Below are 15,790 nucleotides of genomic sequence, written 5' to 3'. Positions count from 1 at the left end.
ACAGATGGTACAATGCAAAAACGGCTGGCTAGTAAAGAACGAACATACAAAATCATTGCCTTCAACAGCTGTCTAAGAAAAATGGGGCTAGCTACAATCTGAATTTAGTGTTCAGTGCAGTTGGCTGCAGTGCCTAATTGAAAGCTCCAGGAATGCTGAACTTCTGAGCAGTCAGAGAAGGAATAGGTCAGTGATTTAAAGTGACAGACAACATGAAGCTCAGGCCACATTTGCCCACAGAATGGAAGTCTGCTACAAAGCAGTTACCTAATCTGCGCTTACCATCTCCAGTGCAAATGAGACCACAGTACAAGCAGAGAATACAATATTGAAAACATTTATAAAGAAATAATTGCTTCACCTGGAAGGAGTGTTTGGGACCCAGCGATGGGACAGAGGTGGTTAAAAAGGGCAGTGCTGCATCTCCTGTGCTTGCACAGGAGCGTCATAGGAACGAGTAGAGGATGATGGGAGTGGACGAGGGTATTGCAGAGGGAAAGGTCCATCAGAACTTCCAAAGGGAGGAGGGGGAAAGATTGTTGCATGTTGACGCTTTACAAAAACAAATGGGGGGCACGAGGAATCCCATTTCAGTCATTCCCCATATTAACCAACGACACTCAATATCCCCACACTTGTGGAGCATATTGGGTGCAACTGCAAGTTTCACTTTTGCCTGCTTTGTGTCTGAAGGTTAAAAAAAAATCAATGTTATTTAAATTCCTGAATCATTAAACCACTTCAAGAATGTAATTAAACTCACTGTTGTTCGAGGCTTTGAAAGGAAGTGAAACCAGTTTTCATTAACCACACCAAGTGATTTAAATTTTAGCATGCTATTACCCACTTACTTCAGGAAGAAGTGCGGCAGTATTTTTCATCCCATTAACTGAATCTGTGTTTACCAGCATCCTAATATGCAGTGACACATGTAATGAATTGTAGATGTGCTATTTATGGATCATGCATTTATTGACCCCTTTTCAGATCTGTTCTGACATCACATCCCAACTAATTCTGGAATCAATTTTCTTCCAAAAGCTCATTTGTAGAGAATGTTCAAAGTAAACACATTCCACAGTAACAGCACAATGCTACATTCCATTAACAAGCCAAAACCAAAAAGGAAAACATTAAACCCATCATCCTTTACATTTTAAGCTGAAGATGTATCAACTGCACACTGACAATATTATCTGCTAACATCTGAAAAAGTGTACCAGAGATCACAATGTCATTATACAACACAAGTTTTGAATGTGTTTTTGCTACATATCAATAGGCAGACCAGGTAATTCTCTGCTTAATAATAAATGGACCAGAATGCAAATGAAAATGGTGTGTGCATGCAAGTATACCACCACTGACACAATGGTCAGCTGAATGACATGGTGGGTGCCTGGAATACACTGCCAGGGGTGGTAGTAGAGGCTGATACAATAGGGGAATTTAAAAGACTCTTAGATAGGCATATAGATGTTAGGAAAAATGGAGAGTTATGGGCTGTGTAGGAGGGAAGGGTTAAATTAATCGTGTAGGTGTTTATATAGGTCAGCACAACATTGTGGGCTGAAGGGCCTGTACTGTGCTATTCTATAGAAATGTGGTGTTTTAAACCCTAATCTATACTGGGCAAATTGATCTGGGCAGCGCCAGAGGGCTGGGTAGGTGGATATCCCTCAACTAGAGTAGATGGATAAATTAGCTCAGAGAAACAAAACTTAAGCACAGATCTCCATCTTGAATCTCAAGCCATAGCCATTACTGGAATCTTGGGAGTTCAGTGACACCTCAAATTCTCATCTTCCAACAATCCCAGATAACGATCTAGCAAAAAATCCCCCATCAGGGAGCTGGAGCTTAGGAAACAGAAGAAATTTATAATAAAGCATTATTTGCATAGTTTTGTTGAATTCCTGTGGGGGGGGGGGGGGGGGGGGGGGGAGAAAAAGCCACATTCTTACTTAGAACAGCTCCTTGCTACATCACTGTTTTTATAGTAGCATTCAGAGAGTTGGGAGCACCTCCACACCAACAGTGGTAGACAAGAACTCTCATCTTAAAAGCAGTGACTACAGTTCTACGCATCAGACATTTTACATACTGCAAGATTTCACAAGCGACAGCAAGGAAAATAATTGAGTGAAGAATCCCAAGTTGGACACTTGGTGTATCTCTTTAAATTGTTGTCTGTGGCACAGGATCTTCAACAGCTGTGTGAGGCAGCACAGACCGTGGTTTAATAAACCTGGGGACATATCTCGCCATTAGAAAATCCAAGGATTGAAAGTACTTCTGGCTCTTGAAAGTGATTTCTTTTCCTCAACGTCCACAGAGTTGGCAACAGTAGCAAAATAAGGTTCTAGCTTTATTAACACTGCTCATTCTTAAACCCAGACCGGACTTAATTATCACGTGCTGAGGTACAGTGAAAAACCTTGTCTTGCATACTGTTCATACAGATCAATTCAACAACAACACAGATGGTAATAGGGTCAGGAACACATTGCATTAAAGAGTGGTAGGAGCAAAAGCCCTCATCACATTTAGACAATATTGGATGTGTACTCAAAGAGCAATGCAGGGCTACAGACTAAAAGCTGTAAGGTAGCATTAGGTTGGGTAGCTCTTTTCCAACCAGCACAGATATAATGGGCAAATAACCTTCCGTTTCATTACTATCCAATGCTTTCTTGATTCCATAACCTTATCCTAGAAGCAAGAGTACACCTACTTATTATATTAGAAAAGGAAGGTAACCGCAGACATTGGTGGTTTGTTAGTACATTGGATTGAGTTACACCCACTGTTTTGGTCTCCTTTGCTGAAAGTGGGGGCTTTAAGAACTGAACCCCTAAACTACATCCGAATTAAGAGGCATGCTCTCCAGCTGAATACTGAGGAAACAAAAACTATTTTCTAGGGATCTCATCTATAAATATGTTAGCTTCCAATGCTCTCTGGCAAATATCTTGATGCTGAACTAGACTATTTGCCCCAGAGGGGAGTTTAACTATGCTCTCCATCACCGAGATAACCATCACACCGGATACCATCATTTCTGTGCCCTTATTTCAGATCACCTGGTACTAAATTCACAGTACAGGCCCTCTGGCCCACGATGTTGTGCCAACATTTTATCTGGCTCTAAGAAAAACTTACTTCTTACATCCCCCCTATATCTACCCAAAATTCTGATTTGTTAAAGTATGGTTACATTTTCTGTGTTACATTGAAATAAATTTAGCTGAAGAAAACCAAGGTTATTTTTGTACATTGAAAACTTAGTAACAATGATTCCCAAGTAAAAGGGAATATTCACTAATAGAGACACATCATTTCATGACTAGCCCAGTTACACATCACATCTGGGCTCTGGATGCATTCCAGGTTTGCACATACCACACACATGAAACATTACAAATTTACAGAAAATCTTAAATTCTCTCCTCCCAACCTAACTTCTTGAACATTCAAAACCCTGCTCAGAATTTTCTCCATTCCAATTCTACACAGAGGTTAGCATTTTGAAATACAAAACCAAATATTAAATTATATTTAAACATCAAGGATCACACTTCCATTATTATATTCCCAGCTTTGGCAATGCACGGCTACTGGTGAATGTGCACTGCAGCCCACAAGGTCTGCACCAGCCATCAACTTATACTCATCCTATATTAATCCTTTTTTTTAATTCTCCCCCACAACTCCCTACAGATTCACTCACTCACCTACACTGGAGGCAATTTACAGAGACCAATTAACCTATCAACCCACATCTTTAGGATGTCTGAGGAAACCAAAGCAGCCAGAGGGAAACCCAGTCACAGGGAGAACATGCAAACTCCACACAGACAGCACCCAAGATCAGGATTGAACCCAAGTCTCTGGCACTGTGTGGCAGAGGCTCTGGTATTCAGTAGACTGAAGGAGGGAAGATTGAGGCATCAGGATCAGAAAGGAAGAGTCAGTTAGCAGGGTTAGGGAGACTCAAGACAAGGGTAGAGGAGTGGGGGAAGGGGAGAGAGAGGGAGGGTGGTGAGGGGAGGTGTGGAGAGAGGGGAGGGGGGGAAGGAAGAAAGAGGGAGGAGAAAGGATGATGAGGGGACGGGGAGGGGACGGGGAGTAGGGGAGGGGACGGGGAGTAGGGGAGGGGACGGGGAGGGGGACGATGGTGAAGGGAGGGGGTAGGGAGGGGGAGGGGGACGATGGTGAAGGGAGGGGGTAGGGAGGGGGTGAGGCAGCGGCCGGCCGCCCTGGGCTCTCCGCCACCCTCCGCTCCGTGCCTCCACTTCCATTGCCCGTCTGTATAAGGAGAAAATGACTGCTTTACCGGACAAGGACACGGCGGCTCGGAGCCTCCCGCCGTGACACGGCCGCTCGGGGTCTGTCCCGGGACAGGACGGAACGAAAGGTCCCGCCGCTCACTCACCGTTGTCAGGATCCCGGCCCCACCGGAGGAACTGACGTCACGCACACAGCTCCCGCCTTCCCATCCAATCAGCCTTATAATAGGCTGACCCGTACGTCAATCAACCAAACGGTGACCCAGTTGCATGATGTAATGCGGAGACTTACGACCCGCCTCCTTATGCTCTTCCGATTCGACCGATTCCAACTCAATCATCGAGTGAACGAATGTAAGTGGTTCGCTGAGGGTACGCCTTTCCTCCTTTCTAATTGGCTGCATTGGGGACATATTGCTCACTGATTGGACAGCTATGATGTCACACAGATGCAACGGGCCAGAAATGTATCAGGCCCGAGATGTCAATCAAATCGGCCCCGCTGTTGCAGCAGGAGGTTTGTCCGGAGATGGGGAGGGGGGAGTGGGGTTAGGGTGATGGGGGGGGGAGTGGGGTTAGGAGGGGGAGGGGGGAAGTGGGGTTAGGGTGATGGGAGGAGGGGGAGTGGGGTTAGGAGGGGGAGTGGGGTTAGGAGGGGGAGTGGGGTTAGGAGGGGGAGGGGGGAGTGGGGTTAGGAGGGGGAGGGGGGAGTGGGGTTAGGGTGATGGGGAGGAGGGGGAAGTGGGGTTAGGGTGATGGGGAGGAGGGGGGTGGGGTTAGGAGGGGGAGAGTGGGGTTAGGATGGGGAGGGGGAGAGTGGGGTTAGGGTGATGGGGAGGAGGGGGGAAGTGGGGTTAAGGTGATGGGAGGGGGGAAGTGGGGTTATGGTGATGGGAGGAAGGGAAGTGGGGTTAGGGTGATGGGGAGGAGGGGGAGTGGGGTTAGGATGGGGAGGGGGGAGTGGGGTTAGGGTGATGGAGAGGGGGGAGTGGAGTTAGGGTGATGGGGGCAGGAGGTGTGTGGTATGGGTATTCTGATTAAATGTGAAAGCGGTGACACAGTGGTGGTGTGCTCTGGTACAACCTGCAGAAACGCTGCGGTCCGCCCTCCGGCTCCAGCTCCAGCTCCAGCTCCAGGGATGGGCTGCACTGAGCACTGCTGGAGATGCAGAGCCGGCCGGGCAGCTGAGGGGAGAGGGAAGCAGGGTTTGTCATTAGGTCGAGGACCTTTCAACGCGATATAACCATATTGTTTTTACCTGTGCTACTTCAATGCACTCTGTACTAACTCAATGTAACTGCACTGTGTTACCTGTACGATCAGTATACAAGGCAAGTTTTTCCACTGTATCTCGGTACAAGTGACAATAATAAACCAATACCAATATCCAGCATTTTCTGTTTATTTTTCAGATCTTCAGCATCATCGATACTTTGCTTTTACACCGAGAGTGTGGACTAGAGGTGAAAGTGGGTTAGAACTAGAGGTGAAACTAGAGGTTAAGTGGGTTAGAACTAGAGGTGAAACTAGAGGTTAAGTGGGAGAAGTTCTCAATGAATACTTCTCTTTGGTATTCACCAAGGAGAGGGGTCTTGATGATGCGGAAAGGAGTGCTGGTAAGGGTAATGTTCTCGAGGTTGTAGATATCAAGAGAGAGGATGTGTTGAAGTTGTTAACTAATATCAAGACAGATGAATCTCCAGGGCCTGATGGGATATTCCCCAGGCTGCTTCGAGAGGCGAGGGAGGAGATTGTTGAACCGCTGGTAAGGATCTTTGAGTCCTCGTTGTCCACGGGGATGGTGCCGGAGGATTGGAGGGTGGCGAATGTTGTCCCCTTGTTCAAAAAAGGTAGTAGGGATAGTCCAGGGAATTACAGACCGGTGAGTCTCACGTCTGTGGTGGGTAAGCTGTTAGAAAGGATTCTAAGGGATAGGATCTATGAACACCTAGAGAATCATGAACTGATTAGGGACAGCCAGCATGGCTTTGTGAAGGGAAGATCTTGCCTCACAAGCCTGATAGAGTTCTTTGAGGAGCTGACGGGGAAGATTGATGAGGGCAGTGCGGTGGATGTGGTCTATATGGATTTTAGTAAGGCGTTTGATAAGGTTCCTCATGGTAGGCTTCTTCAGAAGGTCAGAGGCCAAGGGATCCAAGGAAGCTTGGCTGTGTGGATTAGGAATTGGCTTGCATGTAGAAAGCAGAGGGTTGTGGTGGAGGGAGTGCCCTCGGATTGGAGGGCAGTGACTAGTGGTGTCCCGCAGGGATTGGTTCTGGGACTTCTACTTTTTGTGATACTTATAGATGACTTAGATGAAGGGGTGGAAGGCTCGGTTAGTAAGTTTGCGGACGACACTAAGATCGGTGGTGTTGTGGATAGTGTGGAGGGCTGTCGGAGCTTACAGAGGGATATTGATAGGATGCAGAACTGGGCTGACAAGTGGCAGATGGAGTTCAATCCGGAGAAGTGTGAGGTGGTACACTTTGGAAGGACAAACTCCAGGGCAAAGTACAAGGTAAATGGCAAGGTACTTGGCAGTGTAGAGGAGCAGAGGGATCTGGGGGTTCATATTCACAGTTCACTGAAAGTTGCCTCGCAGGTGGATAGAGCAGTTAAGAAGGCCTATGGGATGTTAGCTTTCGTAAATCGTGGGATTGAGTTTAAGAGCTGCGAAGTGATGATGCGGCTTTACAAAACTCAAGTTAGACCACACTTAGAGTACTGTGTTCAGTTCTGGTCGCCGCATTATGGGAAGGATGTGGAGGCGTTGGACAGGGTGCAGAGGAGATTTACCAGGATGCTGCCTGGATTAGAACGTATGGAATATGAGGAGAGGCTTAAGGTGCCAGGGCTTTATTCACTGGAAAGGAGGAGGATGAGAGGAGACATGATAGAGGTATATAAAATATTGAGAGGAATAGATAGAGTAGACAGTCAGCACCTCCTTCCCAGGGCACCAATGCTCAAGACAAGAGGACATGGCTTTAAGGTTATGGGTGAGAGGTTCAGGGGAGATGTCAGAGGGAGGTTTTTCACCCAGAGAGTGGTTGGTGCATGGAATGCACTGCCTGGGGTGGTGGTGGAGGCAGATACATTGGACAGGTTCAAGAGTTTGTTGGATAGGCACATTGAGGAATGTGAGATGGAGGGATACGCGGGAGGAAAGGGTTAGATAGTGTGAGGTTGGTTTGATGGACGGCACAACATGGTGGGCCGAAGGGCCTGTATTGTGCTGTATGGTTCTATGGGAACTGTGTGAACTTTACAGGGTAATAGATCTGGGGGAAACATCTCGTTTTTTTTTTGTTCCAGCTATTCCGTGTTTTCCGTTTTTTTTCCTTTTTAATTTTTAAAACTAATTCAGCATTACTGAATGAGCATATCATGGAGGTAAAAGATGTAGAAACTTCACTGACACCTCTATGATGTACACTAAAATTGGAAATCATACAAATAAACCACTGCTTCGCCTGGAAGGAGTGTTTGGATTCCTGGATGACAGGAAAGGATGCAAAAGGGGTAGGATGTAGAAGGGGGACGGGCGGTGGTGGAAACAGAAAACTAGACTAGATCCTAAGGGGAAGGAATGGTCCTTCGGAATTTTGAAATGGGAGGGAGTTGTAGGGAAAATACGCCTGGTGGCGGCATCACTGACAACTTGTACTGCGTCTGGTGCTCACGACGTGGCCTCCTGAGCACTGGGGAAACCGAGCACAGACTGGGTGACTGCAATGCATAGAATCTCTGTTCAGGAGTGTGACAATGGGCTCCCAGTTGCTGAGGTTTTATTGCTCCATTGTGCTTCCATGCTGACTTCTCTGTGCTTCGAGTTCTGAGCAACTGAGTGAAAGTTTGAGTAACAGCACCTCATCTCCCACATCAGCCTTTGGTGCTCAGAATTGAATTCAATAATTTAAGACAATCCGCTTTTATATCTCACAGTTCCAGCATTCGTTTTCTTTTCTATCATTTAACATATTCACTTCCCCGAGACGCATCTTTTCTTATTCGCCGGCTCCTACCACCCCTTCAGCTGCTACCCACCCATACATTGTCATACACTCTCCTGCCTTCCATTCCGCACCACCACTTCTTGGGATTGATTTATTATTATTGTCACCTGTACCGAGGTACAGTGAAAAACTTGTCTTGCGTACCGTTCGTACAGCATCTGACCCGGATGGTGGTCATACAAGGTAAAACAATAACAGAACGCAGAGTAAAGCGCCACAGCTACAGAGAAAGTGCAGTGCAGGTAGACAATAAGGTGCAAGGTCATATTGAGGTAGATTGTGAGGTCAAGAGTCCATCTTATCGTACTAGGGAACCATTCAATAGTCTTATAACAATGCAATAGAAGCTGTCCTTGAGCCTGGTGGTACGTGCTTTCAGGCTTTTGTATCTTCTGCCCTATGGGAGGGGGGAGAAGAGAGAATGTCCAGGGTGGGTGGGGTCTTTGATTATGCTGGTTGCTTTACTGATGCAGCGAGAAATATAAGATATCTTTATTAGTCACATGTACATCGAAACACACAGTGAAATGTATCTTTTGTGTAGAGTGTTCTGGGGGCAGCCCGCAAGTGTCACCACGCTTCTGGCGCCAACATAGCATACCCACAACTTCCTAACCTCTACATCTTTGGAATATGGGATGAAACTGGAGCACCCGGAGGAAACCCACGCAGACACAAAGAGAACGTACAAACCTCCTTACAGACAGCAGCCGGAATTGATTCCGAGTCACTGGTGCTGTAATAGCATTACGCTAATCACTACACACAGAGACAGAGTCCATAGAAGGAAGGCTGGTTTCTATGATGTGCTGAGCTGTGTCCACAACTCTCTGCAGTTTCTTGCAGTCTTGGGCAGAGCAGTTGCCGTACCAAGCTGTGATTCATCCAGATAGGATGCTTTCAATGGTGCATCAATAAAAGTTGTTGAGTGTCAAGGGGGACATGCCAAATTTCTCTAGCCTCCTGAGGAAGTAGAGCTGCTGATGAGCTTTCTTGGCCATGGCGTCTACGTGGTTGTACACTCCTAGGAACTTGAAGCTCTCAACCCTCTTGACCTCAGCACCATTGATGTAGACAGGTGAATGTGCACCGCCCCCTTTCTTGAAGTCAATGATCAGCTCTTTAGCTGATAATGAGGGAAAGGTTGTTGTCATGACACCATTCCACTAAGCTCTCTATCTCCTTCCTGTACTCCATCTCATCATTATTTGAGATATGGCCCACTACGGTAGTATTATCTGCAAACTTGTAGATGGCGTTAGAGCAGAATCTAGCCATGTAGTCATGAGTATATAGGGAGCAGATTAGGGGGCTGAGGACGCAGCCTTGTGGGGCACCAGTGTTGTGAATAATCGTGCCGGAGATGTTGCTGCCTGTCCTCACTGATTGCTGTCTACTGGTCAGGAAGTCAAGGATTCAGTTGCAGAGGGAGATGTTGAGTCCAGGTCTCGGAGTTTGGTGATGAGTTTGCTTGGAATTATAGTATTGAAGGTGGAACTGTAGTCAATAAACAATAGTCTAACAGAGGTGTGTTTACTGTCCTGATGCTCCAGAGTTGAGTGTAGGGCCAGGGAGATGGTGTCCGCTGTAGACCCGTTTCGATGGTAGGTGAATTGCAGTGGGTCGAGGTTTTCTAGGAGGCTGGAGTTAATGTGTGTCGTGACCAGGATCTCCAAGCATGATGGTGGATGTCAGAGCCACTGGGCAGTAGTCATTAAGGCATGTTACCTTGTTTTTCTTAGGTACCAGGATGATAGTGGTCTTCTTAAAGCAGCTGGGACCCTCAGTTAAAAATGTCTGCAAGTACCCCTCCAGCTGATCTGCACAGGATCTGAGGACATGGCCACGGACACCATCCAGACCAGATACTTTCTGTGGGTTCACTCCCCGGAAGACTGGCCTTGTGTCCCCAACTGTGACCATGGGTTCAGGCGCATTGGAGGCTGTCAGGGTGGGTGGTCCCTTCTGTTCAAAATGTGCATAGAGGGTGTTAAGCTCATCGGGAAGGGATGTGCTGTTGTCAACGATGCTGCCCAAATTCGTTTTGTAGCCTGTATGGCATGTAAACCCTGCCACAAATGATGGCTAGTCTGGGACTCGATTCTGGTCAGGGTCACCTGATTTGAATGCTGCAATCCTAGACTTCAGTAGGGAGTGCATCTCCCAGTTCATTAATGGTTTCCGGTTTGGGAACACCCGGATTGTCCTCTTTGGTGCACAGTCCTCAACACACTTGCCGATAAAGTCCATGATGTTGGTGACACTCATCTAGGCTGGCAGCTGAGTCCTTGGACGTGGACCAGTCCACTGACTCAAAGCAGTCGCATAGAAGCTCATCTGTTTCCTCAGCCCAGCACTGCATAACTCTACTGGATCCTCCCGTATCAGCTGCTGTTTGTATGCAGGGAGAAGGAACAACATAAACACATGTTAAGTTGCAGAGAAGTTATCTCTAACTTCTCCCCATCCTGATGCATTTGACATGAAATGCTGACACAGTTTATCTCTCCACAGATGTTGCTGGATCTGCCAAATGTTTTTATATTTGTGATATCTCATATCCACAGTACCATTTTTTTGCAAAAGCCCTGTTTAGACCAAAACCGATGTTTAGCCTGCTAGGCAGATCCCACCGTCTTACCTATATCAACTTATTACACAGACTAAGAAGTTCAACATACTGATAATTGCTACCAGTAAGCTATTTTAACTTGTCCTATCACAGTCCTTCTCTTTGTTCTACACATCCCTCTCCCCACCTCCTGAAAACTCACTTGCATTTCTCTCTTTTGCAGTTCCTGTGAATGGATCACAGACCCAAAGCATTGACTCCATAGATGCTGCCTGACTTGTTGAGTTTTTCCAGCATTTGTTGTTTTTGTTTCAAATTTCCAGGATCTGCATTTTATTTTTTTCATGTACTGTGAGGTGTTTTAGGCACCACGCCAGCTGGCTGATCAGTGACCTTACTCTGTATTCTTAACTTTTCCCCGTATCAGTTATTAGCTTTGATTATCAAAAACCTAACAATCTCAGATTTAAAATTAACAATTGACCCATCAGCAATTGCTGCAGACAAAAAAGCGTCCCAAACTTTCACCACCGTCTGCAAGTTGAGACCTTTCCTCACTTCACTCCTTTAGGCTTCACCTTAACTTACTGCCTACAGCCCCTGGTGCTGGATTTTCCAGCCAACAGAAGTGATTTCTCTCTACCCTGCAAATTTCCTTTAATTACTGTTCAATCAAATTACCCCTGACCTTATAAGTGCAGAAAATAAATCTTGATTTCAACAACCCCTTCTCATAATTTAATCCACAGAATTATTGATACCATTCCAATAAATTGTGCTGCTCTCCCTCCAAGCCCAGTATATCCTTTCTGCTGTGATTTCCAGAACCGCTCACAGTGATCAGCGTGTTATTTTACAGGGCTGTTGCATAACTTCTATCCCTTTGTTCGTTCGTCCTCTGCTAGCCGTTCAGGTTTCGTTTTGCACTGTCCACGAGATTTCAATAGTCTTTGTGCACAGATCCTCAAGTCTCTTTGGATTTCCACTCCTCCTGCCTGTCCGGAAGTACTCTAGTCTGTCATTTTAGGTTAAAATTAACAGCCTCACATGTGCCAACACTGAAATCCACTGACCACACTGTTCTCATCTGCTCAGTCTATTATCTTTGTAATTGAATGCATCTAGCTACACTGCTTACAGTGCCAACCAACTTCCCATTATTGACAAATGATTCCATGGCATTCTTTTCCATCGTCTGATTCATTTCTAAATACAGTGAAAACTTACATCCTAGCTGATCCTTACAAAGTACAACATGGAGTGGGTGAAGCAAAGCATTTATAAGGAGATAGGACAACTATAGGAGGGAGAAGAGTATAATAGAAGGTTACACTGGTTTATTATTGTCACTTGTACGGAGGTAAAGTGAAAAACTTGTCTTGCAAACCAATCCTACAGGTCAACTCATTACACAGTGCAGTTACATTGAGGTAGTACAGAGTGCATTGATGTAGTACAGGTAAAAACAATAACAGTACAGAGTAAAGTGTCACAGCTACAGAGAAAGTGCAGTGCAATAAGGTGAAAGGTCACAACAAGGTATTTCGTGAGGTCAGAGTCCATCTCATTGTATAAGGGAACCGTTCAATAGTCTTATCACAGTGGGGTAGAAGCTGTCCTTAAGTCTGGTGCACCTGCCCTCAGGCTCCTGTATCTTCTACCCAATGGAAGAGGAGAGAAGGGAGAATGTCCCGGGTGGGTGGGGTCTTTGATTATGCTGGCTGCTTCACCAAGACAACGAGAGGTAAAGACAGAGTTCGAGGGGAGGCTGGTGTCTGTGATGCGCTGGGCTGTGTCCACAACTCTCTGCAGTTTCTTGCGGTCCTGGGCAGAGCAGTTGCCATACCAAGCCGTGATACATCCAGATAGGATGCTTTCTATGGTGCATCAATAAAAGTTGGTGAGAGTCAAAGGGGACAAACCAAATTTCTTTAACCTTCTGAGGAAGTAGAGGCGCTGGTGAGCTTTCTTGGCCGTGGCTTCTACGTGATGTGACCAGGACAGGCTGTTGTTGATGTTCACTCCTAGGAACTTGAAGCGCTCAACTCTCTTGACATCAGCACCATTGATGTAGACAGGTGCATGTACACCGCCCCCTTTCCTGAAGTCAATGACCAGCTGTTTTGTCTTTTTGACATTGAGAGAAAGGTTGTTGTCATGACACCATTCCACTAAGCTGTCTATCTCCTTCCTGTACTCCGACTCATCGCTGTTTGAGATACGGCCTACAACGGTGGTATCATCTGCAAACTTGTGGATGGAGTTAGAGCAGAATCTGGCCACACAGTCACGGGTGTATAGGGAGTAGAGTAGAGGGCTGAGGACGCAGCCTTGTGGGCACCAGTGTTGAGAATAATCGTGCCGGAGGTATTGCTGCCTATCCTCACTGATTGCGGTCTATTTGTTAGAAAGTCAAGAATCCAGTTACAGAGGGAGGTGTTGAGTCCTAGGTCTCAGAGGTGACAAACTTGCTTGGGATTATTGTATTGAAGGCAGAGCTGTAGTCAATAAACAATAGTCTAACGTAGGTGTCTTTACTGTCCAGATGCTCCAGAGCTGAGTGTAGGGCCAGGGAGATGGCATCCGCTGTAGACCTGTTTCGGCAATAGGCGAATTGCAATGGGTCCAGGTTGTCTGGTAGGCTGGAGTTGATGTGTGCCATGACCAGCCTCTCAAAGCACTTCATGATGGTGGATGTCAGAGCCACTGGTCGGTAGTCATTGAGGCACGTTACCTTGCTTTTCTTCGGTACCGGGATGATAGTGGTCTCCTTAAAACAGGTGGGAACCTGAGATTGAAGCAGGGAGAGGTTAAATATGTCCACAAATACTTCTGCCAGCTGATCAGCACAAGATCTGAGCACGCAGCCCAGGACACCATCTGGGCCAGGTGCTTTCCTCGTGTTCACTCTCCGGAAGATTGATCTTACATCCTCCACTGTGATCACAGGTTCAGCTGCGTTGGTGGCTGTCAGGGTGGGTGGTGACAATCCACTTCCCTTTTGTTCAAAATGTGCATAAAATTCATTAAGTTCATCAGGAAGGGATGCGCTGTTGTTAGCTATGCAGCCCGTCTTCGTCTTGTAGCCTGTTATGGCATGTAAGCCCTGCCATAACTGACGGCTGGTCAGGGACTCTATTTTGAGTCGGTATTGCCTCTTGGCATCCCTGATAGCTTTCACTGATATAGACGGGGAAAGAAAGCTAATCAAAAAGGCAAATAAGAAAGCAGACATAGACGGCTAGAGTACAGGGAGAGGGTTGGGGAAGAGGTTATTCTGTAGACTTACAAAGCCCTAGTTGGACCAGAATTGATTTACTGTGAGGAGTTCCATGCATCACACCAGATGGGGAAAGAAGGGAGTTGGTTCAAATGAGGTTAGGCTGCTTCCATACTATTTTTCCTGTGCACTCCTATGTTAACAAGGCATATGCTGCAAATTTGAATTCTGCTCTACACAAATCCATACCAATCCTACCTTAAAATGTTTCCTTAGTTAACTAGATTCTAGTAATTTCCTGACAACAAACGTTAGGCTAACATGTCTATAGTTTCTTATTTTCTCCCCACCTTTTCAAACAGTGGAGTGGTTTGGTCACGTTTCCAACCCAGCTACAGTTTCTGAATGAGGTGACCGTAAGGAAATTATAATTAGCTCGCCTGCTGGGTGCTCATCCCCTTGCTTTAAAATCCTTGGAGGAAATCCGTCTGGATCTGGCGATTTGGTTCTCATTAATCCAGTTGTTCTCTTCATCGCTGCCTACTTTGCTTATATTGTTCCAGATCCAATGCTGTTTATCATGGATACCTGGATACAGCACTCCTCCTCCAGTGTAATCACTGATACAAGATTATCAATCACCGATTTTCTTACCTTCATTTATCATATCATCATAATGCATTTTTAAAGGCCATTATTCCTGACCACCCTTTTTTACATGGATATATTTATATTTAATATATTATTAATATTTAATATAAATTAATATGCTAAAGGGAAAAGAAAATTATTCATTATTCCAGTCAACAAGGTTTTCTTTTGCAACACACACAAAACGCTGGAGGAACTCAGCAGGTCAGGCAGCATCTACGGAGGGAAATGAACCATTGACGTTTCAGGTCGAGACCCTTCGTCAGGTTCTTTCTTTTGCTTTCTTGTTTACTTTTTCTTTTTAGTATTCCATCGTCTTTGAGCTCTTCGAACACATCCATGGCTGTTTTGTTGGCTACCACATCTCTTGCTCTTTAAGGTATAAACTGAATCTGTAATGTGGTAATAAAAACTGAAAATGCTGGAAACGTTCAGCAAATCAGGCAGCACCTGTGGAAAGAGGAACAATTAAATTTTCAGGTCTGGACCCTCATTCCCAGTTTTTGATAAAGGGTCCTTGAAACATTAACTCTTTCTCTTTGCACAGATGCTGCTTGACCTGCTGGGTGCTTCCAGCATTTTGGTTATATTTCAGATTTCCAGCATCTGCTGTTTTTGATTCTTATTTACCATAACAAGGAAAATTCTTCTTTGAACACTGCCCATTGCTCTACAGCTATTTTTCCCATTAGCAGATTGATGTACTGATGATAACTGGGGCTTTATAAGTCTACAAAATAACCTCTGCCCCAACCTATGCATTAAAATTCACACACCTGTGAATGGCAGTAAGAAAATGATAAGACTATTAAATAGTTGATATTTTATCAGCCAAGATTTCATCATTTTCTTGCTGTAACAATGGCAGTTACTGGTGTATTTGAGAGGACTTGCCTTGTTTTATCTGAAGAGGTCAGGCCATACGAGACTTATCACTAATCAAGTAATGCACAGCAACTTCCCACGAAAATAATCAGATTGTCTGCTTTGATGATATTAGTTGAAGGATAAAAACTGGGCTGCATGTTCAATCAGCAGTACA

General features: G+C 45.6%; 1 protein-coding gene across 2 annotated transcripts in view; it reads right to left on the bottom strand.

The window, feature by feature from the left end:
- The window catches only part of dapk3 (death-associated protein kinase 3), a 32,476-nt gene extending 27,987 nt beyond the window's left edge, over positions 1-4,489 (bottom strand). Inside the window, exon 1 of one of the 2 annotated variants that reach the window (XM_052037873.1) lies at positions 4,436-4,489. The gene's annotated coding sequence lies outside the window, so the exon portion shown is untranslated. Of the gene's footprint in view, positions 1-4,336 lie in introns of both variants that reach the window. The other variant, XM_052037874.1, reaches the window with a different exon arrangement.
- Between the last annotated feature and the right edge of the window lie 11,301 nt (positions 4,490-15,790).

The sequence above is a fragment of the Pristis pectinata genome, chromosome 24, assembly GCF_009764475.1.
Source record: "Pristis pectinata isolate sPriPec2 chromosome 24, sPriPec2.1.pri, whole genome shotgun sequence".
NCBI classification, from domain to species: domain Eukaryota; kingdom Metazoa; phylum Chordata; class Chondrichthyes; order Rhinopristiformes; family Pristidae; genus Pristis; species Pristis pectinata.
The sequence above is the reverse complement of the archived record's forward strand: the minus strand, read 5'-3'. Positions and strand labels throughout refer to the sequence as shown.